This window comes from Phyllostomus discolor, chromosome 5 (assembly GCF_004126475.2).
Source record: "Phyllostomus discolor isolate MPI-MPIP mPhyDis1 chromosome 5, mPhyDis1.pri.v3, whole genome shotgun sequence".
Lineage (NCBI taxonomy): Eukaryota > Metazoa > Chordata > Mammalia > Chiroptera > Phyllostomidae > Phyllostomus > Phyllostomus discolor.
In genome coordinates, this window is record NC_040907.2 from 42,130,968 (window position 1) to 42,155,896 (window position 24,929).

Sequence of the window (24,929 nt, forward strand, 5' to 3'; positions counted from 1 at the left end):
AGAAAGGACTCCATTAGAATGTCTTTCAGGGCAAGGCTAACTGGCAACTAAACCATCCAGGAAAACCTTCTGCTTGGGAATCTACTGAGGTGTAGGCTGAGCAGGAAAGATGCAGTTTGGCCAAATAAAGACAAACAGTCTGGATGGTTTGAGTGACATGGGAGGAGGAGATGGCAAAGGGGCATTATGGCCAGGGCAGGTGCTTGGGACCGCATAGTGGAAGGTCCAGTTGGTGAATCACGGTGCACTGTGTCCTACTCCACCTTGGTCACACAGGTATTTCCTACTGGATTCTTGTTATGGAAGAGAAAGTGTGTCCATTACTCATGTGAGGGAAAGAGAAACATTTATTAAGTGTCTACTATGTGCCAACACTGTTGGGTATTTTTATAGGCATGAGCCATATACATGCATTTTGAAGAAGGTATTATTTATCTCCATTTTACAAATAAAGAGACTGAGCCTTAAAGAGATTCAGTGACTTGCCCAAAATGTTAACTGGTACTTGGTACAAGCTAGATTTGAACTTGAGTCTGTCTGGCTTTACAGTGGTGGCTTCCCACTTCCCATCTTCTTTTTGTATCTCAGTTAATTAAAGCAGAAACTTCCCTAGCCTCGTCCTTCTTACCTCCTGACTCCTCTCAACACCAGTGGAGGCTTTCTCACCAAATCCACCCAACATTTCCTTCTGGGGGGCTCAGAGTACTCTCTCCTCCTTATGGAAAAGTCAGGATCTTGGTATCTTTTTGACATTAAATATATTATTTCAGCCTGGATTTCGTGCTAGTTTTTAACTTTCATTATTTCTCAGTATTATTTCTAGCAAATGTTACTGTCTTATGAAGATGTGCTTCTTAAAGGGGCATAGTAGGACTCAATGGGATGCTGCACAATGAGCCCAGGCAGTCAGTCTCTCTCTTAGTGCTGATAGCTGTGATTTATTAGCAAAACAGAGAGAAAGGTAAGAAAACCTGGACTCCAGTTCAGTCTTTGCCATTTACTAACTATGTGACCTAAGTCCCTTTATGTCTTTGGGCCTCAGTTATGCTATCTGTGAAACGGATGAATTATACTTGCTTTGCTTTCTCACAAAACTGTATTGAGAGATTATCTTGAGTGAAGTAATAAATTATAAATCAGAAATGTAAGACAGGAAGGATGTTAGCTTTAAATCCTTTGTGGAACAAAGTAGTCATAAATAAAATAGGATTTTTTAAAATTTCTTGGTAATTAGTCACTTCAGGTAAAAGAAACCCAAACCCTATCTAACTTAAGCCAAAAAAGGGGATTTTATTTGCTCAGATAAATCAAGGGCAGTCAACCTCAGAAATGGCTAGAGCTGGGTCTCCGGTACTGTCAGAATCCTGTCTCCTTTCTTTCGGACTCAGTGAATGTTTGCCTTTCCTGTTCTTCATGAGCTTCCTACATGTGGTGGACACCATGGCTGCTGAAGCTCCAGGTTTGCCCTCCAACTTTTGTAGTCTTTTTGAATTTGTGAAATATAACACTTACAGAAATCTATATAGTGATGTATATAGTTTAGGCTCCATTTTTCTCAGTTTGCTATCAGAGAGAGAACTTTTTTTTTCCTATAATGCAAGGTAGAAAAATCCCATGAAAACTCTGTGATTGGCCAGGTGTGGGTCATGTGCATGCCTTAGACAAATCACTGTGAACCAAGGGTGGATGTTACCAGTGGTCTACCTCAGGTCCTGAGATCTGTGGCCATGGGGTAGAGAAAGGACAGACAGGTCCATGTCCATTTGTATTCACAAAGATGAAATTTAAACAATAAAAGATACAGAAAGGGGATACTTCTGGGGCAGGCTTCTGGTTTCTCCAGGATCTTCTAGCTCTGGGGGTGCAGGCCTGCCTGGAGGTGTAAGGGGGAACTTTGCACTGATTGTACTTGGGATATCTTGCCACTCCTTGCTTAAGATGAATTTGACAAAGTGTAACATATAGGATAAGTACCTCCTTACTTTGTGGAACTTAGTATAGAAAACGGAGTGGCTCATGGATGAATTCTGACCTGTGCTCATACGCATCCCAATGCAGCAGACAAGGCAGAAATTGAGTAAACATCTGTGCTATGGAAGAGAAGTCTGGGGTACCCAGCAGCACAGAACAGAGGTCAAAGATTGTAGTACCATCAGTTCAGTAAAGGGTCATGGTGGAGGGAAGGCCTTCAAGGTGAGGGACCAGCATGTGCAACGGTCCTGGGCTTGGAAAGAGCACAGTGGAGAAAATAAGAGGGCCAGTGGGTCTTGATACAGAGAACTAGGGGGAGAATGACTCAAGATGAGGGAGGCATGGGCCAGGTCAGCACCTTGGTAAATACTAAATACTAAGTACCCAGAGCGAGCACTTCCTAGTGCTCTCTGTCTGTCCAAACTGGGTTGGCCTGTGATCACGGCAGGGGTCAGTCTGAGTCCACCCTGCCTTGTCATGGATCACCTTTGAAAGCAAAACGAGCAACGGAGGGAGCCTCAGCAGCTGGAAAGTAGTTGCAGGGCCATTTCTCCTTTTCAAAAGAGCTAAACCCTGCTGCTAATAATGTCTATTATTAATGCTAATCATCATATTTGACACCTCTATTACCATAGAACATGCCAGCCTTCAAAGTTCCCAGGAGCAATAATTACTCCTCTCCGCTCCCCTATGAAAAAGGTAAGTGCGGGTCTGAGCACAGGGTGAGGAGCCATAAAGTCCTTAAAATGAGACTCCTTCTCTATGGCCTGGAGCAGAAAAAGGAGTAGGGCACCCAAAAGCCCCTTTCGGCTCCCGACTGTAAAAAGGGGAGGCAGACGAGGTAGGGAGGTAATTGTGGCCTCCCAGGTGTGCTGAGAGGTTTAATTAGAAGGTGTGAGGTTTGCTTTCATGAGGGAAAGGGCTGCTGAGCACTGCTTTTCCAGACTTCAAATTCCCCTTTTAGTGGACAGAACATCAGGGTTGGGGCAACAGTGCTGGGATGAGGGGCAGGCATGGGGACAGCAAACCCTCTCACCAGTTGGCACTTTGTCTGGCTTAAAGAAGGCCAAGCCAGACCAAACTGCTTAGCTTTCTTAGGCCTGGAACTATCGGACAGGGAGGACCAAACCTTCTTATCTCTTTCTGTGCTGACAGTGCTCTCAGGACCTGGTAGGTCTTCAGTGGCTCAGAAAACCTTCCTAGGGCTTTGCTTGGCTCAAATATGACTTTACATTTAGTTCTATGCCCTCACTCCCTGGCCTTCCCTCAAATGCATTTGTTTGGCCTTCACTGTGTGAGAGGTTTTGTGCTAGGCAGTAGGGATACAACGGTGGAGAAACATGACCCCCAAGTTCATGGTTTGTTGAGAAAATGGAAGCAGAAATAAACGACTCCCATTCAGTGTGATGCACTTTGAGAGGGAAGTGCAGGGAACTGTGGGGGCCCAAAGGAAGGGCATCCATCCAGGTTAGGGAGACAGGGAATGCTCTCTAGAGGGGTTCAGTCAGCCTATCCAGATTCATACCACTGAGCCCTGTTCTCTGGAAAAGAAACAATCCAAACTACCCAGGCTCCTGTGTGCCACGGCCTCTTCTCATGCAGGCCTACAGCTCTGGGTGCCTGTTCAAATTCTATAGCACTTCCAAACAACCCTTGTGTTTTGGGGCATCTCTTTAAGCATGGAGCTTTGTGTTCTGTATGAGAGAATGAATGACAGTAGCTACAATTCCTTACCTTTGATCACTGCTTAGCAGTTTACAGAGCACACCCACAGCCATCACCTCATTGTTCTCTCCCACAGGTCCATGTTACTAAGAGAGAACTCCAGCTCAGAGTTTAAGGGATGGGCCAGGTAACCAACTCATTGCACCCTGTCTTTTCTGTGGTATTCTGGATGCAGATGCACAAGCAGAGATGCATTAAGATCTAGGGTATGCCTGCTCTTTACCTGCTAAGTACTTCTCAAGTGTGGTTTCAATTAATCTTCACACAAGTCCAGTGAGGGTGGCCTCATATGACCCCCTTTTATAGATGAGGGAACTGAATCGCAAGAGGTAGATCATTGGCCAGTGTCCCACAGCTCATAAGGAATGGAGCTGGGGTTTCTGCTAGTGTGGGCTTGACCCCTAGCCTGTTCACACTTGGCTACACTATGTGACTTGATATTAACCTTGGTATTCAGTGCCAAGCAGATAGCAGGGCTTAGTAAAGGTTGGAAGTCTGATTTGTTCATTTGCATTCTCTTTCTACCTCACTTTCTTGTTCTCAGGGTGGGCATGTAGAGGTGAGGAGAGGAAGTTTTGTCCTGGGGTACTAGTTTCATGGACGCTAAAGAAACATTAGTCCCTGGTTGGTCACTTGTTCTTTTTTGCCCCCTGGAATGTGCCCAGTGAGGAAGAGGTTGTTAAGATGTCAGAAAATGACTACCCAAGGTGGATGGTTCCTTTCTATCCCCCTCCTCTCTAGGCTTGAGTGTGGTTGGGGCAGCTGCCCAGCAACCAGGAATACCTCTGCCAACCAGAATATACATGCTCTTGGCCAGAGCCAGGGGCACGCTGTCCGGGCCTTTCCTTTGGGCCCCTGTTTTCCAAGCCTCCTTGCCAATCAGCACTCTTGGGTCTGTTTAATGACCTCTGTGTCTCTTAGAAGTCATGACTTCCTTTCTCATGTACCAGGGAATCTTCTGCTTGTCTTTATTCAATACCAGTGTCTGTGCCAGGCACCCACATGTCTCTGAGAGTGTAGAGTTGAACACTGCCTCTGCCCTTGAGGCATTCCCAGGCTGGGGGCCCTTGAACCCTCCAGCTAGGGTGAAAAGGGTGAATGGAAAGAAGTCCAGAAGCTTGCAGGTTCATGGAAGAAGAAGCACCTGAGCAGGCAGGGAAGATTTTGTGGGGAGTGGTGCATAAGTTTGGTTTTAGAGGATGCAAAGGGATTCTCCAGGAAGGAATTAAATGAAGAGGGGTTTGTTTGTTTGTTTGTTTTTTATCCATTTATTGGTCCCCGTGTCCTGAAGAAATACACAGGTGTGTACGCACCCTCCACGGGACAGCCTCTAGTCATGGGAACAGCTTGAGTGCTATGCTGTGTGTAGCTTGGTTTCTTGTTTGTGAGCATCTCTACCTTCCTGACTAGTGTCTTGGTTCATAACTTTCTTCTTATCTTTGAGCATTTCCCCTGAACTTGTTCTGTTTTGACAGCCAGAGCTGGATTGTTGCCTTCTGGCCCGACACTGGCCTTTTCATGCAACCTGGAATCACAGTGGCACTTTTGGCAGGTGCGTCCTCTGCTGACTCACCCCAGGTTGCCTTGTCCCTGGAAGCCTTAGGCCTTATGCTTCAGGCTGTGCTGCTAAGTCACGTCTCCCCAGCCGTTTGCCGGAGCCACTGGTGTTAAGGAGTCTTGTCCAAGGTCTGACATTCAGGCTTGTGAAATTCTGCTGTGGGTACATTTAGTCCATCCATCAAGCCTGTCTGGAATCTTGGTTTTCTTTCTTAATACTTGCTAACCTGTTTCCTAGCAGGATTTCCTCCCTGCCCATCCATCCAATAAACTACAGCTAGAAAAGCTTTTCAAAATGCCGTTTTCCTCATATTCCTTCTTAGTCTTAAATCCTTTTATCGCTGCTAAATGGAAGAGTTCAAACTCATTACAGCACACACGACTCTTCATGATCTAGCACAATCAGCTTTTTAGACTATTTTTCATGCCCAAATAAGGATGATAATCACTTCTGTGTCATAGGACTTTTGTGAGGATTAAATGAGTTCATAATAGAAAAGTGCTTAGAACAGGTTTTGCAAGAATTGTGAGGGGTCTATGATCTTATGCCACTTACAAACTAACAGGTCTGCCTGGCACAGTTTCATGACTGCTAAGTCAGACACGAGGATTGTATCACTCACAGCAATAACAGTAGCCAGGGTATCAGTGTTTTCCTATAACCATTTCCTGAGCTCCAGTTCCCACAGGGCATCATGACGAGGGTCAGATGACAACTGGGGTTGCATTAAGAAAAGAAGCCCTGAGCTCAAGTAACCCAGATTTTTTTTCTAATGGGCTCTAAGCAAACCTGCCTTCTGATGGAGGGGGCTACTATCTCTGTCTTCCAAGTCTGTTCCTATGCAAGTATTCTCAAAAGGATGGTCCGAAACAAAGACAGTCAGTGCCTCTGCTCACAAAACGTGCAGAAATGCCCGACACCATGGTGAATTGTTTCCCCTAAGGGGCCACGTGTGTTGTTAAGTGCTATGTAAATGCTAGTCATACTGAGGATGATGGTGGTGGTGGTGGTGTGTTCCCTTTGCTTCAGTGGGCTGGGTCTTCTCATCGACCCTGGAACATGACTTCTGCCCTCCGAGGCTTTACGTGTGCAGTTCCTCACATTTCCCTACCCTCTGCCCCTTTCTAAATACCCTGCACCCAGCTCTAGCTTCTCCAGTACAGCTCCCCTGACCCCCTCAATTCTAATGGAGCTCCTCTCTCTAAACTCTGACGGTGCCATTTGCTCCATTCTCTCAGCACTTAGCAAACACTGCTTCCCTCCCTCCAAGACCTTTGCGAGGCTCTTCCCTCCACCTGGAATTCCTGCTTCTCTGTCTTTAGATGAATTCCACCTCACTCTGTGTTTATCAGTTTAGAGGACACTTTCTCCCAGAAAAGTTTCCCGATCTCCCCTGGATCCAGCCTGGATTGGGGGCCTCCCTTTGCACTCATGGCATCAGTGGTGACCTCCAAGTGGCATTTCTCGCCTGGCTTTTCCTCAAGACTTGGAGATTCTGAAAGACCCTTGTGTGCCTGACACCTGCCCTAGTACCTGGCACACAGAGGCACTTAATTACCATTTACAATTGAATGAGTGATTATATGAATGTATGAATACCCATATCACATATTCATGCAAATTTAACCAACAAGTCTAACCGTGTTGGAAGCTCCTGGAAAGTGTCCAATGGTCACAGACACTTCAGTGGGTGTTTAATATCTTTATTGATTGATGAGATAGGCAGTTAGTCACTACATTCCCTTTCAGATGTGACAGTGTCACTGTGCTTTAAAGGATACCTGTGAGGCCATGCAGACTCGAGGACGTATAACATACATTGTCAAAGGTATTATTCATTCTGACTTTATAGAAGGGAAAATTCTGGTAAGCCTCCTCAAAGCAATTTAAAAACCATAAATTTCATGTTCCTCTAACTTAGTAAATATCAAACTCATTTTGTCCTTAATAGTCTACAAAATCAACACTAGTTTAAACTAATGGTCTGTTTATAGTGTTCATGGCAAGTTTCAAATTGCAAATGCATTTTTACAGTGGCTTTTGAAGGTTGATTTTGGAAAGAATGACAGAACAGTCACCATGAAACCTGGAGCTGAATTTGAGGCTCGCTCCCAGTTTTCCATAAAGTGATTAAATTATAGCAAGGAGTGGGAAAAGGTGGAAACTCAAACCAAGGGATTGAGTCCTGAGGACACACGTGGAGGCAGAGATCACAGTGATTAAAAACTAGCCCTCTGGGGGCAGAAGAGCCTGCATTTGAATTCTTCTCTTAAGTACTGAGCCTCAGTGTCTTCATTTGTAAAAGGAGGAAAACGGCACGCAGCATAAGATTATCCCGAGAATTAAGTGAGTTAACATGTGCTAAAAAAAATAAAACACCTGAGCACAGTGTGTAGCACGCAGTAAGCCTTTAAATGGTGGCTGTGATTATTATTATTGCTAATTTATAGTCAGAAAGACAGATTTGTGTCACACCCCAGTTGCTAACAGCTGTGTGCTGGGCATCTCAAGCCTAGAGAAAAGAGAAGTTACTTAATTTCCCTAAACCTCAGTTTCCTTATAGATAAAGTAGGGACCATAATAATACCTGGATCATAGGGTTGATGTGACAATAAATTGGCATATGATATGTAATGTGCTTTAGGAACGTATGGTGTATGGTAAGCACTCAGTAACTGTTAGGTAAAAAAATAATGTTAATAATAATTGTTATTCCCTTAATCTCTTTTTCTTCATTTATAAATCTGGGAATACTGGTGTTGTTACATGGTCATAAGAAATAGAAATATTTTCAGAGCACCTAACCCTGTGGCAGGCACATAGTAAGTAGGCTCTCAAGAGATGGAAGCTATTGTTTCTAGACCCTCTTCCTGCCTCTTCCTGGTTTCCAGTTCTGGATCAATGGCTGCAGCAATTTTGATTTTCAGGGGCTTCTCTGACAGCACCGGGTGGGGGTGAGGGGCACTGGGGGCTCACTGCAACCTGGAAGTGAACTTCCCTAATCAGCGCAGCAGGATTCCAACAGCTGGTTCTACTTTGTAATCAATTGGAACCTCCTGGGCCCCTTGCTCTTTTTCTACAAGGAGCAAATGCCATCCCACAGCTAAGATTTAGAAATTAGCCACACCGTATCAGAAACAGATCCATTCTCCGGCAAGGTCAAGGTTCCCCAGACTGGGGCTCCAGCTCTGAAACCTCTGCAGCCTGCTTGGCGGCCTTGGAGGCTGAGCCTCTGGCCTGAGGTCAAGGCTGCCTGTGGTACTGTCAACAAGAATTGTCCTGGTGCTGGCTGACTAGGAACTGCCACCCAAACCGCCCAGATTTCCATTTCAAAGAGTGAGTCAAGTTCGGATGTGGAGAGCACGTTAAATAACAATTTTTAGGATATGAGTGTGAGAGTGCAGCAGCAAGAATGCGTTTGATTTGGAGAGGAACTGCTTCCTAAGTGCCCGCCTTATAATTTCTTCCATCTGTCTACATTCCTGGTGGGCCCCTGAGGCCTCTTTCGGGCCTCCAGAGTGGCTAGCTACCCTGGGTGCTGTAGGTACCAGAGGATGTTGGTTGAATGGCTGTTACTACTGCCTGGGGCTTGATGAGTCACCAGGTGAATGAATGAGCAGCAAGCTGAGATGGAGTCCCAATTCTGAGTTTGTCGGCTGTGTGACTTCAGGAAAATCTCTTGCTTTCTCTGAGCTTCCCTTTTCTCATTTGAAGAATGAGGGCTTGACTATATGCTCTTGAAGCTCTCTCATAGCACTTTGATTTTCTAATAACAAGTGATCACAGATGCTATGATTGCTCAATGAATGAAAAATAGCAACTGCCATTAATTAAGCTGTCATGCTGCATACTTTATTGTATCAGTGAGTGGATTGAATGAGTGGATGCAAAGATCTATTATCGCTTTCAGAAAAAGAGAGTAAAAAGAGTGGTAAAGTGATGTTTTGACCACCTATTAATTATTAGACGCTATCCTAAATGCCTTAATACCTTGTTCTGTCCTCATTTCAAATTGGTGGGTATTCTTACCACAATTTATAGGTGGTTAAAGGGATTAAATAACTTGTCACATAAGTAGTATAGCCAAGGATTTCAACCCACTTTGCATCTTGGACAGGCTATATGAATCCAATTTCCTGCTGGATTTTGAACTCTCCTCCGCAATGTTGCTGACAATCAGGAAGTGCTCAGGCCCCAGGAAATCCTGACTAACCACTGATTAAATGGATGAGGAGCATCTTAGTGATACGCCTGGAGAGAGGCGGGGCTCTGCCCAGGGCACACTGTGCCTGTGAGGAGCGGGGGACATGGTGGAGCCCAAGCTCCTGAGTCCCCTGGCTTTCAGGCAGCAGTGTCTGCCCAGCACTCCCGACAGCCAAGCACATGAGCACATCTGGGTCAGCCCTGCTCTGTTTTTCTTCAGCAGAGGATTCAGTGATCAGGATAGCAAAAGGCACCTTGGTTCAGCTTCTGGAGAACAGAAAGAAGTGGCAAAAGGACTGGAAGTAGGAGGGGAGGAGAAGAAACAGGGTCTAGAGGCTGGGCCCAACTGGACTGGGGCCTAGAATTACAGGAGGAGTCGTTTCCGCCTGGGGCAGGGCGCCCCACCACTCCTGTTTCATGTACCTGGGTTGGTGGGTAAGCCTGGTGCCAGCCTGCAAGGACTTCTGGGAGGAGGCACATGCCTACTTTATAAACTGAGAGATGGACACCCACATGCCCTCACCTCCCACCCCCTTCCCCCAGGCTTTCCTCTCCACGGGGCAAGGCCTCCAGAAACACACAGACTTTACAGAATGTTGTGAAGCTAGTCCCAGAGAATCTGTCCTGGTGAGAGCAAGAAGACAGAGGGATTGCTTGGATTCCTTGCTCCCATTCAAGAGGCTTTTCTGGCTGCAAGCACCTGAAATTTTGTTAGTCATGCTTTTATTAATTCAACAAATATTTGCCAAGCTCCTACTGTGATCCTGACATTTCTAGACAGTAGATATAAACTAGTGAACAAAAGAGAATTTATTACTGCCTTTGTGGCACTAACAGTCTAATTAGAGGGTGGTGTGGAGGTAGGGGGCATTTTAGTTTCCTTTGGCTACCATAACAAAGAGCCAAGCCCTGGCTGGCGTAGCTCAGTGGATTGAGCGCGGGCTGGGAACCAAAGTGTCCCAGGTTCGATTCCCAGCCAGGGTACATTCCTGGGTTGCAGGCCATAACCCCCAGCAACCGCACATTGATGTCTCTGTCTCTCTGTCTCTCTCTCCCCCACTTCCCTCCCTAAAAATAAATAAATAAAATCTTAAAAAAAAAAAAAACAAAAAAAAACAAAGAGCCAAAAACTGGGTGTCATAAGATAGCAGAATTTTATTCTTTCACAGTTCTGGAGGCCACAAGTCTGAACCCAAGGAGTTGATGGAGTCGGTTCCTTCTGCACACTCTGAGGGAGATTCTGTTCCATGTCTCTATTCCAGCTCCTGGTGGCTACTGGCAGTCCTTGGTTTCCTTGGCTTGTAGCTGCATCACTCCAATCTCTGCCTCCCTCTTCATATCACCTGTCTTCTGTGAGTCTTGTCTCCTTCTCTCTTCTCTTAGGACATTTAGTATTGGATTTAAAGCCCATGCTGATCGAGGACATCTCACTTCAAGATCCTTGTCTATGTCCTCAAAGATCCTTTTCCAAATAGTCACCATTCACCAGCTTCCAGGTGGACATGTCTTTTGGAGGGGAGCATGTAATCCACTTGCAGGGGCAAAAATAAAATTAAATCAACATAACTGTATATTGTGGTGAGGGGGAAGAGAAAGTTGGAAAGTTGTGGAGCAGAGATAACACACCTACTGGATACTTAATTTCTCTGAACCTCACATTCTTTATGTGAAGAATGAGATTAATAATGCCTAAGTCACAAAGTTGATGCAAGGATTCGATTGCTTGAGTGTTAAATGCGTAATTTTTGATTGAAAAAATGATGAACATGTTTCTGGCAAATAGTTATGTATTTTCCTCCTCTTCATTATTCTTCATTTGTTCATTCATCCATTCAGTGTGTTTTGAGACCTATTCTGTACTAGACTTTTAAAAAAAATTTTAATAGACTTTATTTATTTATTTTTAGAGAGGGGAAAAGAGGGAGAGAGGGAGAGAAACATCAATGTGTGGTTGCCTCTCACGTGACCCCAACTGCGGGGACCTGGCCCACAACCTAGGCATGTGCCCTGGCTAGGAATTGAACTGGCAACCCTGTGTGGTTTGCAGGCCGGCACTTAATCCACTGAGCCAGACCAGCTTGACTTTTTTGGGGGAAGGGGGTCATGACTTTTTTTTAATAGGCCCTGGGAATACTGCAGGGGATAATATAGACAGAAATTTGGTTCTCCCATTGAGCTTGCATTCTCATCATTGTGATGGTTAACTTTATTTGTCAGCTTGGCTGAGCCACAGGATGCCCAGATATTTGGTCAAACATTATTCTGAGTTTCTGACAGTGGTTTTCATTGAAATTCACATTTAAATCAGTAGACTGAGTAAAGCAGATTATTCTTCCTAATGTGGGTGAGCCTCATTCAATCAGGTGAAGACCTGACTAGAACAAAAAGACTGACTCTCCCCTGAGTAAGAGAATTCTTCCTACTTGATGGTCTCTGAACTGAGACATCAGCTCTTTTCCTGCCTCGTGACTCAAACTGAAACATCAGCTCTTCCTGGGCCTGAGGCCTGCCAGCTTTCAGACTGGAACTCATCCCTTTGGCTCTCCTGATTCTCAGGCCTTCAGACTCAGATTGGAATTAAACTGTTGGCGTTCCTAGGTTTCCAATTTGCTGACTGTAGACCTTGGGACTTGTCAGCCTCTATAATCATGTGAAACAATGTCTTTTAATCTCCTTCTCTCATTCTGTTTCTCTGTATACCCTGACAAATGCAGTAATCATAATCACCATAATCTTATTTGTATCTGTCTAGCACCTTCTTCATCTGTTATCTTTTTTTATTCGCAAAACAACATTGAGGCAGAGCAAACACTGTGAAAACCCTCATTTTACTGAGGAAGAAACTGAGGCCTAGGAAGGATTCCCTTTGATTGACTGGGCCTGTTCCCACCCCCCCCCCCACGCCCCCCAGGAGAAACATCCTCAGGTCACTGAAGCCAGAGGACATGTGGGAAGTTGGATGAAAGATTATGCTCAAGCCATGTTTTCTAAATCTCTTTAGAAAGACAGCAGAACTTCAATTATTACTATTATCATTTTTCTTTTTGTGTCTAGGGTAGAAAAACAACTACTCTCTGATTTTTAATGTAGCACTCGTCATCAATTAGGAATCTCTTAAGATTCCCTCAGGGGGAAATAAGAGACTGCAAAACTGTGGGCTAGGAAAATTTTGTGAAATATACATGCAAGATCTTTAAGAAAAGCTTCAACTGGACATAAAAAAAAAAGCCTAATGGGTCATGGAGACTCTGGTTTAAAAGGATTTTAGAATTTATCAATTCCAGCCCCTTCTTTATGCAGCAAGAATACTGAAGCCCAGAGGGCAAGTGGCTTCCCAAAGTTCACAGTGGAAAAGGAATATATTGACATTATTGCTCAGATAATTGACTTCCAATCCAGTGTTCTGTTCGTTATTTTATGCTTATGCAGTAAATGCAAAGACTGTCTTCTCCCTTGCCCCCAGCTCTTGGGGTCATTTCATGCCAACCCTGTGGAGTGGGGATGGAACAGTAGTGGGAAGTGTGTTCATACTCCCTCCTGTTTTCTCTACGTTCTTTGCTCACAGATGACCCTTTAAAATGCAGGATGCCACTGGTGTCCCTGAATCTGTAAGTAAAATATTTTGGAGTCAGATAGACTTAGGTTTCAATCCCAGCTCTCTTGCTTGTTACCTTTGGAAACTTGGGCAAATTCTATAACATCTCAGACATCAGTGTCTTCATCCACTAAATAGACCAATGTACCACTCTAATTTTCACATGGAGACTAAATAAGATAATGCATGTATGACACTCAATACAATGCCTAAAATAGCAAGCGCTCAAAACCACTACCAGTTATTATTAGGGGAAATCTAGCATCAAGAGATCTGAGGGGGGGGGGAAAGTAGGCGAAGACCATATGCTAGGTCTTCAAGGCTAAGTTCAAGGCTGCTTCCTATGTCCACTCCAGCTAGCAGTGAGTGCATTCTCCTCTGAATTTAAAGTCATTTTGTTGGCCTTTCATGACATGCCACACATGTTGTCTTGCATTGTCCCTGTATCACCATGGGAAGCTTCTTTCTTCTCTAGCCCAGACTTTTCTATCCGTAACATGGAGGGTGGGGAAGAGAGAGTGCCTCCCTCAGAGGGGTTTTGAGGATTTAAACAATTCTGAGAGTGCTTGGCAACTGAGAATAATTAAACAAACTCTCATTCATTCATTCACATGTTTATCAAGGAAAAGCTGCTGTGTGCTTCGCATTGTACTTGATGTTGAGAAAACATTGGCAAATAAGACCCTGTCTCTGTCTCCTAGGACTTTACAGTTAAGTGCATTTCAGTGTATGAGATGATGATGATGGTGATTTTAATAATTATTGTCATCAAGTTTTGGGGATAGATGAAAGCTATTAGATGTCAGGAACCTTCATGAATATTAATGTAATGATATAACATATCAGGGGTCAAATCAGAAATGACACAAATGAAGCTCTCAGAATATGATCACTCAATTTCCTTGCTTAAGGTTCTTCAGTGGGTCCAGGGATAAAATCTTAGCTTTTGAAGCAGGGCATTTTTTTGAGGTTCTTCTTCATGTGAGCAATGTATCATTGTTCAGCCCTCTGTAAATCTCACTTTGTGCTCCAGCCACACAAAACTCCATTTAGATTCCTCATACCATGAATCTTTTCCTCGTGCTGTTAACTCTGTAATTCCCCATTCTTCCTCTTCTTAGCAAACCCTTGCTTTCCCTGTAAGACACCACCTCTTCTAGGACCCTCTCTGTGACTCATTAGGGAGGGCCAAATACCTTTGTGCTCAGTGGCTCTCTGTGAGTACTTCCATTAAAGTGGCAAATGCTGCCATTTGTACTTTTGTCCGTATCCCTGATAGATTCAGTCCTCCCTGCCAGTGACTCTATGTTCCTGACATTCAACATAGAACTAGGGACAGAGGGGCTTAGTGTGTGTTGGTAGAATTAATGAGTGTCATTCATCATTCGTTCTTTGCTACCTTTTCAAGTCTTGGGTTGAATATATTAATCAAGCATCCATTCAAAGTGGGTTAGGAAACAGAAATTGCTTTCCATGATGAGGAGTTGGATTTTTACCTAAGGCCTCTTGAAGCCTTCTGAATCTGTTGCCACCATAGAGTTGGGTGTGGATTCCTGGGATATCAAGGGAAGCTGGAGCCTGTGAAAGGAGGGAGATTTTGAGACTCCTCTCTGTCCCAAGAGGGTTCAGAAGTGCTTCTCAGTGTTGTCAATGTCAGGAGAGGAGAGGACGGCCCCATCTCACCAAGGGTTTGCAGTCCTAGACTGAGGACGTTCAGCCTGTTGTCTAGGAGTACCTTCTTTAACTTAATTTTCTCCTGGGATCCCCATGGCATAATTTAAATAATTTGTACTGCAGGGATCAGAAAGACTGGACTGGAATCCTGGTTATTCCATTTGCTGGTTGTATGACTTGGGTACCCAGCTGAGTCTTTGTAGGATGCCCACCTCACATCGTGGTGGAACAGGCTTACTGGGATGACATCTGTACTGTGTAGCCCAACGTCCAGTCCCCATACACATCCAATGACGGTGAGTTCTCATCGTTCCTTATCAGGAACACTCACTCTGAACATGCTTCCAATAGTTACCACTTGACTAGCCATGTTGGAGCCAGGAAGATGTTTCTTGAAATCTGGTAACAAGAACAATGACACCAGAGCTTGTAGTATGTGGAGTGTTACTATGGACCAGGCGCTGTCCTAGGTGCTTATACACATGATTTCTTACAGTAGCCCTATGGAGAGGTACTATTGTTATCCATACTGTTAATCCTAATTTCCAGAGGAGGAGACTGGGGCGCAGAGAGGATACTAATCTAATCTTGCCTATGAATATACAGCTGGTAAGTGGGGAGGCAGGAATTCTGCTTCCAGAGCTCCACAGTACTATAGATCAGGTGGACCACTCACACTTCAGCTAGTTGGAGATTTTGGTGAATGATAGCTAACTAGTGACTATGGCTAGCCATACCAAGCCACTACAATCTCAGCCTGAAGCAAAGAAACTTGGACTTCTAGAAAGTTTGTGGAGGTCACATTATCACCAAGTATCTGATTTCTAATACCTTTTGGAATGTTAAAAACACTTCAAGGTACCCCTCTCTCAATGCCTTTATCACCTTCCCAGACCCTTTGAGTCCAGGGGTCTAAGGTTGGAAACCCAATCTAACCTAACCTTCCTGTGAAGAAGGACAGAGAAATGGGAGGGGGGAACGGTGGGGTGGGGAGGGCAGTTATAATCAAAGTACTAATTATCACATTTAGCTTACATATAATAAGCAACACATTTTATTAAAAACAACATGTTAAAATTTATCAATAACTTTCCTTGTAATGACTCATGGTGCCAATAGTAATAATAATAATAACAATAATAATTTGATGCTAATAATAATAACCAAGATTCATTGAGAACATTGATACTTTATTAGGCCATTTTTAAATATTACTCTTCACAAAAATGAGAGATGTGTATTTTCTCTGGTTTACAAATGAGGAAGCAGGTTCATACATTACCTCACTTAATCTCTGTCACAACCCTTTCAGGTTGGTTCTCTTATGATTCCCATAACAGATGAGGAAACTGAAGCTCAGGGAGGCTAAGAAACTTGCCCAAGTTCACACAGTGAATTGGAGGCAGAGCTGGTTCTCAAACCCAGATTTTTCTGACTCAAAAGTCTGGGTTTTGAAAAACTGTGCTAAAGTTCTCAAAATAACCCATGCAGTGGGCAAATATCACCCCCCTTTTGCAGTGGGAAAACAGAGATAATGGGAGGAGGGAACGGCTTACCTAACATTCTCTCAGCTTCCCTGGGCTCTCTGGATCATAATGCCTAGTAGTTGCACATAAGGGCTTTGGAGCAGCTGGTGCTTAGCACAGTACTGGGACCTAGTGAGCTATCAGTAAATGATCACTGCTGTCATTTTCAGCGTGGGAGTTGAGCAGCCCACAGTCTTGGACACACACCTGGTACCTGTGTCCTGGGCTGTCTGCATTCTGTTTTATGCCAGCTTGTGCTCAGCCCACAGGAGTTTCCTATCATTTCCACTCAATGCCCACTGATGACACATTGCCCTGATAAAAGCCACCTGTGTCCTTGCAGGGAAAGTGTCCCTTTGTGGGAGGCATGTCTGAATGGATGTGGCCTGGAAGAGACCCTTGGAGCAGAGGCCCAGCCCTGACTCACACTGAGCTGTCCCCCATTTGGCTGACACTGGCCCTGGAGCCGCCCACTACTCCAGCACCCGCCGTCTTCTTGGCAGAGACCTCCGGCGGCAGGCTTTGGACTCCAGGCTGCAGAATTACTCACTCGCTGATTCTTCCGCTGGCATCTGCTAGTATCCAGGAAGAGGGCTTTGTATTCTCTCTTTCTCACTCAGCTTTTTCCCTGTGCCCTTTATTGGGTGAATTGCTGGAGCCAGAGTTGGGTGAATTGCTCTCCCCTTTCCTCTGAGGACCAGGATCCCGCAAGAATCATCTCTGCACTTGAAAGGCTGGGGAGAAGTCAAACATCAGTTCTGGCTCTGTGCCTCTGGAGGCAGACTTAGTCACTTGGTTACCATTGGCTGAAATGGATCAGAGATGTCACGGGGAGGAAATGCACTTCCTATGAGTTAGCAGAGAATGGTCTTCAAAGAAAAAATGGCCTTTTTATCACACAGAGAAAGTTAGTGGCAAATTAATTTCCTCTTCTGAGAGTTCTGACTCAGATCCCCTAAATGCTGCTGTTAGCTGGTCCCTTCCACTCAGCACACAGAAATCACGGGAGGCATGTGACAAAAATATGGAGCTGGGGAGAAGGAAAATTAGACGTTTTATACACATCATCTCATTTTATTCCCACAGTGACCTAATGTCATTGTCTTCACTTTTCAAGAGTTAAAAATGTGAAACTCAGAGTGGTGTCTGAATTTATCCTTGCCTGTCCAAGGTCACACAGTACATGGCAGAGCCGACATATGGACCAAGTCTGTCTAATGCCAAAGTCACAGTAGGGGAAGCAGCTCTTCTGTCTCCTTCTCTCCATTTCCTTTTTCCTTTCTTCCATTTGTCACCTACACCTTCCAAAGAGTCAGAGATTTCCCCAAAGGATTAGATAACACAGCATACTGCCTTGCATACAGTAGGTGCTCAATAAATGATTCTGAATTTCTGTGCCATGCCTTTTAAAAGTGTTTGCATTTTCAAAAAGGAGTCCTGGAAAAAATAATAGCCAACACCCCCAACTAAATGGTGAATATCTAATGCAGGGGATCTTGAGCGTGGCGATTCTTCCCTCTTGCTCCCCTCCTTCGTCTTGTGTTTTCTCTCTCTTTCAAAACAAACACTGGCACTAATCTAAGTGCTTTATAAATATTTGCTGATTTAATCCTCCTTACCACTGTATGAAGTAGGTACTATTATTATTAGTGGTATGTCATTTTGCAAATAAGTAAATGGGGCACACAGAGAGGGGCTTGGTTTTCTGCCCAGGAACACACTACTTAGAATCGGTGGTGCTAGAGTTTGAAGGTGGACAGTGAGGCTCTTTAACCACTGCCAGCACACTATGCAGGCTGTCCAGGTGGGGGTAGCTTCCTGGAGCCACTTCCATCCCTCACACCCACCTGACATTGAATGGTTTCCAAGGTATGTTCACATGTCTCATTGCATTTGATCCTCACCACCCTCTGTGAAGTAAGGCCCATTATTCCCATTTACAGCAGAGGAAACCCAAGCTCCAAGAATGTAAGTGGCTTGCTCAAGGTCATACAACTGGTAAGCTGGCAGAGCTTGGGAGGTGAACTGATTTGTAGTCCATTTATTTCCATGAATGAGGCTGGTGTTGAGGAATTGGAGCTGACCAGAACAAAGACAAAGCTTTGAGCAGGAAAAAAAATTGCTCAATGTGCCCATTTTTTTTCTTGACAATCGGACAGGGAAAATGTGTGTGTGTATGTAATAGTCATAAAGTATTCCTCAGACCTTGAGGTTTTAATAAAATGTGAAAACAGTTTTTACCAGCACCCTCCTTTCCCTCTTGGTTTTTAGGCTCTGCATAATTTAAGGAAATGTAATCCATATGTTTGATTATTCATACCTCCATCATCAAAAAATATTGTTGATTCTTTGGGGAGTGTTTGATGTTCTGGAAGACTTTGACTAGGGGCAGTAGAGAAGAGAGAAGAATTTTTTAAAAAAGCATTCTTCCTTTTTTACTTTCATTTTCCTTGGAGAACACTTTATGGCATTTCACTGGGCAATGAGTGAGTGGTCACTAGAATATTCCACGTTTTCCCGTAGATTTTAAACACAACAGTGAGTCCAGGGATGCAGTTCTCAGTCTTAGGGCTCTTATGTGGAGAAGAGGGGCATTAATATTTGTGGAATTCCTACCTTGTGCAGACACTTTACCGCCAGTGTCTTATACAGTGTTCACAACATCCCTGGGAGGAGGTGCCATTGGTTCCATTCCATAGAAGAGGCAAGTGAGGCTGTGAGGCCAGGAAGTGGACCAGCTGGAATGCAAATCTAGGTTTGCCTGACCCCAAAGCTGTGGTCCTCATACCTTTCAGCTTCTTTGAGGGAATACAAGGGTGTTTACCACACAATCAACACATTACCCAATTTTATTACATTATCATCCCTCTACCGCTAACTAGCCTCTGTACCCAAATCACTTCTTCCCAGGAACCCTTGCTCACCTATATAGGTAATGAAAGCTAAGGGTTTGAATTCTGTGTCTGCATTCATTGAGCATCTACAGTGTGCTGGGTGCTAGGTGCATGGAGGGACTGACATGAACCAGACAAGTCCCCTTCCCTCTGGAACTAAAGCAAGTTGGGCTGGTTGATGTGCCCCCAACACTGACAACCCTTCTAGAGCATGACCACCTCCTCAAAGAAGCCGTCCATCTAAAGAAACCCTTCAGTGACACTCTGTCATTTCAATCTGTTATAATTTGCAACAAAGCACATTTTACAACATTGTTCTTCTTTTTCTATGTTTTTGTTTATTATCTATCTCCACCATTCTCCCCTTCCCTCTAGAAGTGTAACAGTTCCTGGCATGTAGAAGGAAGGCACTTAAGAAATATTTTTTGGAGGGAAGCATGTCTTATTTATCACTGCATCCCTAGGCTATAAGACAGCCTAGGGATTTAATAATAATATCATCCAGTATTTACTGAGTGCTTATCACATATTAACCACTGTTTGAAGGACTTTACATGTATTATCTCAGCCTTGTAAGAAACCATTGAGGTGGTTACAACTATTATTCCAATTTTACAAATGAGGAAACTGAGGCACAGATAGGCCAAGGTCCCCCAGCTAGCAAAAGCGGGACAGTTTAAAACCCACACAGTCTTGCCCTAGAGCTGGACCTCTTATCCATGATGTGAAGTGTTTGATGAATATATAAATGATTGGCAGAACTATAGCGAAGCAGCATATGGAGTCTTGAAGGCATGGTGGAAGTGATGTGCTAAGTGTAGAGCATAGAATCAATGCATTGTAACTGACACAATCAAACATTCGGGAGAAGTTGACAATGAAGCTTAGCCTTAACTAAGACTGAGGAAAGGACAACTTATGCCTAGAGACAAGGGAGGGGTGAGGAAGAGTAGGAAATAAGGCTAGAAAGGAGGGGGCCTGATAGTGGAGAGTTTTGAATGTCAGGCCAACAGATGTGGCCTTGATGGTGTGGGAATGATGTACCACAGAAGGTTTCCACCCAGAGAACACCATGATCAGAGCCCCTTGTTTTAGGCTGTCTTTATCCTTGTGTTTGAGCTGCAGGTTCAGATTGCATATTGCATCTCATTTAATTGTCCAAGTCCTCCCTGGAGGTCCAAAGAGCTATTCCCATTTTACAGATGACACTGTGGATGCCCAGACAGTTGAACTTCCCCCAGTTTATCAGCTATCAAATTTCAGCACTAGGGCTCTAATTCCAGTCTGCCCGGACTTTTCCACTACAGAGTAGGTGACCATTCCCACAACTCCAGGAAGAAAGGAATGATGCCACCAGGCCCACTTCAACTTCCTGAGGGAAAGGAGGAATATTCCCTGGTCACCGCTCCCTTCTCAACATTTAGGCCGCTTCCAGGGGAGAGCGTTTCTGTGTGGAGGGAGGAGTGGGAGGGTAGGGATGGTGGGACAGGCTGGAGCATTATGGAGAGAAAGCCTTGTGGGGGAGGGGAAGACGGGTGGCGGGAAGAGAGACAACAAATTGTTTCTGGATGGAATTTTCCAGATAGGGCCTCAGTCAGAGAACAAATGTGCCTTCTGAATTTTCACTCTAATTGTTATTGACCTTTAGTGCGATGAGCAGAATTACTCTCCCCTACCCCTCCACCCCCACCCTTTTTACAAAATAATTTTCCCTGACTTTTCAGAAATGAAGTTTGGCCAGCCCAGCCCTGACTGCCGGCTGTGGGAAAACAATGCGTCTCCTTATGGCCCCAAACAGAGCATTCGCAATTAATCCATTGATCTCAGTAGAAAACCCTATTGTATCAGGGTCTGCCAGGAGAAAGCTGCATCCTGCCCCTCTCCCACCCTGCACAGAATGCTCATTGAAGTCAGCCCCCAAATTGATGGCAGGATATGGCCCTAAGAGCCTCCCAAATTAAAGGGGCCCGGAAAATAACGCTGGCTGTGCGGTGGAGGTAGGAGAGTGGGGGAGGGTCTGGGTTTTTATTGGAAGCAGTGGGCAAGGGCAGTGTCACAGGACCTGCCTGGGTTCAGGACTCTGCAAACTGTAGAGGTTTCTGCTTGCCCCTGATTCTCAGTTCTCCTTAGTTTCTTCCACAGCTTTAGACCCATAACTATCTAGTTTGCTGAGATTTTGGCCTTTTGTTGATGCTGACAAAATTGATGATAATGATACCCCCTGGGATCTATTGAGCACTGAGCAATAGGGGGCCCCCCCCCCCCTTTTGCCTCACCTCATTTACTTCTCGCACTGCCTTTGGTGAGGGTGATAGAGGTTATAAGGACTCTCTTTGTTGAGTGGGTGAATGGGTCCCACCTGTCAGGGCCTTTATCCATTCCATTTCATTTAACCTTTCAAATTGTGGAGGTGAGCATACCTGGCTAGTTGAACCATAACCCAGGACACAGTAACCCAGTCCACCTGTCTTCAAAAGGCATTAAGCATCAAGTTTCAGTGGACGTGCAAGATGTACCTTTTCCAGAGCTTCTCTGAGGTGGAGTATATTGCTGGAAGGAAGGGCTACATAAGATACCTGGGCTGAGGTGTGAGCCCTGAAGTTACCTAGCCTGTCCTACCTGAGGGAGGGTGAGATGACTGTATTTGCTGAATGGAGTATTGGTCAGGATGCTGCCATCCTGGGATGACCTGTGTGCTTGTGAGGCTGTGCACAGCTTCTAAACACCAACCACACTATGTGTGCCGCGTGTGTATGCTATGCAGGAGCCCAGTTACATCTGCTGTAATGGAGACAATTTTACATGGCAGACCTGCTATGGTCCGTTTTTTCAGTTCTTTCTCCTCCAGTAAGCTCTGTGTCTTACACATGAACAAACAAGTTGTGAAAGAATTTTAAACCCTCAAAGGACCCCTACATTGTCAGTCTGATCCTGTAGGTGGGCATTATTCTCATTTTATAGATAACAAAATGGGCACTACGAGATGCAGTGACATGTTTTAGGACCCACAGCTGTGTAGTTGGTTCTGAACCAATATACCTCCTATAACTATAGAACTATATACACCTGGCAGGTAGAGAGTATTCAACAGCTATTTATTGCATAAATGAAAAAGAAAGCTACTTTTTGCTCTTTTCTAAAATATGTAGGGCCCCGATTCCTCACTGCCTGCCTGATTATTATGTTGCTATTTGTCTGGTCCTTATGCTTTTAGATAATCCTACAAAGAGCGTTTGATGAATGCCCCAGAAAGTTCAGGAGGAAAGTTGGTTTTTTGAGATATAAGAAAAAGTTATGCTTCGTTTCATCAGAAAATAAGAGCTAAAGAGTTCAAGTTTCCCATTTTGACTTGGCTTTTAAAAAGTTCAAGAGTAAATTTGGTGCTCAAGTTCATGTTGTTATTGGGTTACCCAGCCCCAAATGTCCATAATGTGAGGGGTTGAGAAACCTTGATCCAGGACAATCTTATGGAAATAATCTGACTTCTCCCCTTTTCGGGACTGAGGATCTTCAGGTAAAACCTTTGGCTCCCCATGTATTCTGTCCTGAGCAGGCTATTCCTCATCCCCTCTCTCCCCAGCTTCTGACTTGCTTCCATACTAATGGGACCCAGAAAAATGAGAATCCCCATCTTACTTATCTTTTGATCTTTGAATTTCAGACAAGTCCTTGCATGGAGACTTTTCTATTTGAGTTACAGGGTGATCTTGCCTCTTTGGCATTGGGAAGAAAGAGATAATTTCAGGATGAAATGGTTTTCTTCTTCTAATTGCCTTTAACCACAGTCCCATAGAAGGAAGTAATAAAAATATAGCTCCCAAGAGCCCTGTACTGATTATTTTCTGACAGAGCTTGGGTATTTTTGCTGTGCTAACATAATCACAGTGAAGGCATTCCCCATGTCCACCTCTGCCATCCTGCGTTCTCTTAGCTGGCTGTCAGGAGCATCAGTCCTTTGGGCTGAGGGACAGTTTTATTGCCAACAACCTAGATTCCACTCTGTCCTGGCATCCTCATAATCTCAAAGTTACAACTTTTCTTACACATATCAACCTACCTAGTTTAAATTTCTGGATACCTGCCTCAGTTTCCCTGCTTGACACCTCAGATTCTTCCTGGGTTAGAGCTCAGGTTTGAACTCAAGCCTAATGGATTGAAACCAGGCTGCCAAATTTATTTTTCCCAGGTGGGGGTTAAGGGGATTGAAGGTTCTGGGTCCTGCCTTTCCTCCTCATTCTTTACTGAGAGGGTCCTCCCTGCCAGGAACCATGATGATTTTTGCAGCCCCGTATGGTGACCGCCACTCAATTCTGAGCATGGCTTCTGGCTGTGTTCTAGTGAAAGACAGGGCCCCCTTGGTACTGCCACTGGGGGAGGTGAGCTCAGGCTTACTTTAGTATATGTTCAAAAACCTCTTCATTCTACAGCATTTAACACTTTGGGCAAAAGTACCATGTGCCAGCACTGTGCCGGCCATGGCATCCACAAGATTAGTAAGATCTGTCGCTTGCTAACAGAGAGACCAAATGGAAACACATCATGTTCTGAGCACATGGCATTAGTGGGATACTCTGGAGGACAGCCAACTCAGACTGAGGGATGGTGGTCAGGGTTGCCTTCCTGGAAGAGGGGATTCCTGAGCCAAGTTTTAAAGGCCTTCTACTGGCTCAACCAACTTCTCTAGCCAGACTGGTCTCCCAGCAACTGCCTCACACTGGTTGTCCTCCTCCTCTGTTCTGCTCCCCACATCATCTGTGTTGCTATGCTTGCAGCAATTCTCTTTTCTTAGACCAAAACACAAAATTAAAAATGAAAAACAGTGGTGTACCCTTTAAATTGAGGAAATGTTTGTAGTCTATGGAGTTATCCCTCAGCTTGCCGGTAAGCTGGGGATCCCAAAGTTGGGATTTGGGGTACTTCTTCTGGTCAGTGGCCAGCTCCTTCAAAGTGCTCACAAGGGCTCTGTGCTCTGTTTCCTGCTGGGGTCGAGAGGGGGCAGTTGCCACACCTATCAACCAGCTCCAGCCCTTGCCCAGAATAGACCCTGCCAAACCGTGGGGCAGAGCATGTTTTGAATCCTCACGGTAACTCTGAGAGGTGGATGTCATTGTCCCTATTGCACTGCTAAAGAAACTGGTAATCAGATGGGTTGAGTCACTTGCTAATAAGGGCAGGAGCCAGGATTGAAAAGCTGGGCAGTTTCAGTCCAAATCCACTTTCTTCACAACACCCTGCTTTCTTAGCACAGCTGAGGCTGCCTGACCAATGAAGAACAAATCAGAACCCCTCTCCTGTTTTGTTTTTTGTTTTTTTTTTTAGGCTTGCTCTCGCAGAGCTGCTTTGGAGATGAAACAGAACCAGAACAGAGTTTGTGTGTTTTGTTATGTCACACCTCTTTCCCCCAGATTTCAAAGGCAGGGATCCATTTATCAAGAAACTCAAATTCTCAACAGGGCATTAGATAAAGGCTGGAGACTGAAATGCTGTTTTGGAAAGGATGAAACAACCCTTGCAGTGTTTATATTCAATTCCGGAGACCTGGTTAGAAAAATATTTTTAAAAAACGGAAGGAAGAGTAACTCTGCACTACTCTGCACTCACAAAATGTGGCCTCCTCCTCGGGTGGGGGAACTTTTGCCCTAGGATTCTGTTCCCAGGAGTAGACATGTGCAGGCCCAAACTGCCTGTTAGGAGATGAAAGGGAATCTTTTGACATTTCCTCCTATTGTCCGAGCTTTCTCCTGCTTTGTTACCATAACATTCTTTTTTGGAATTCCATTAAT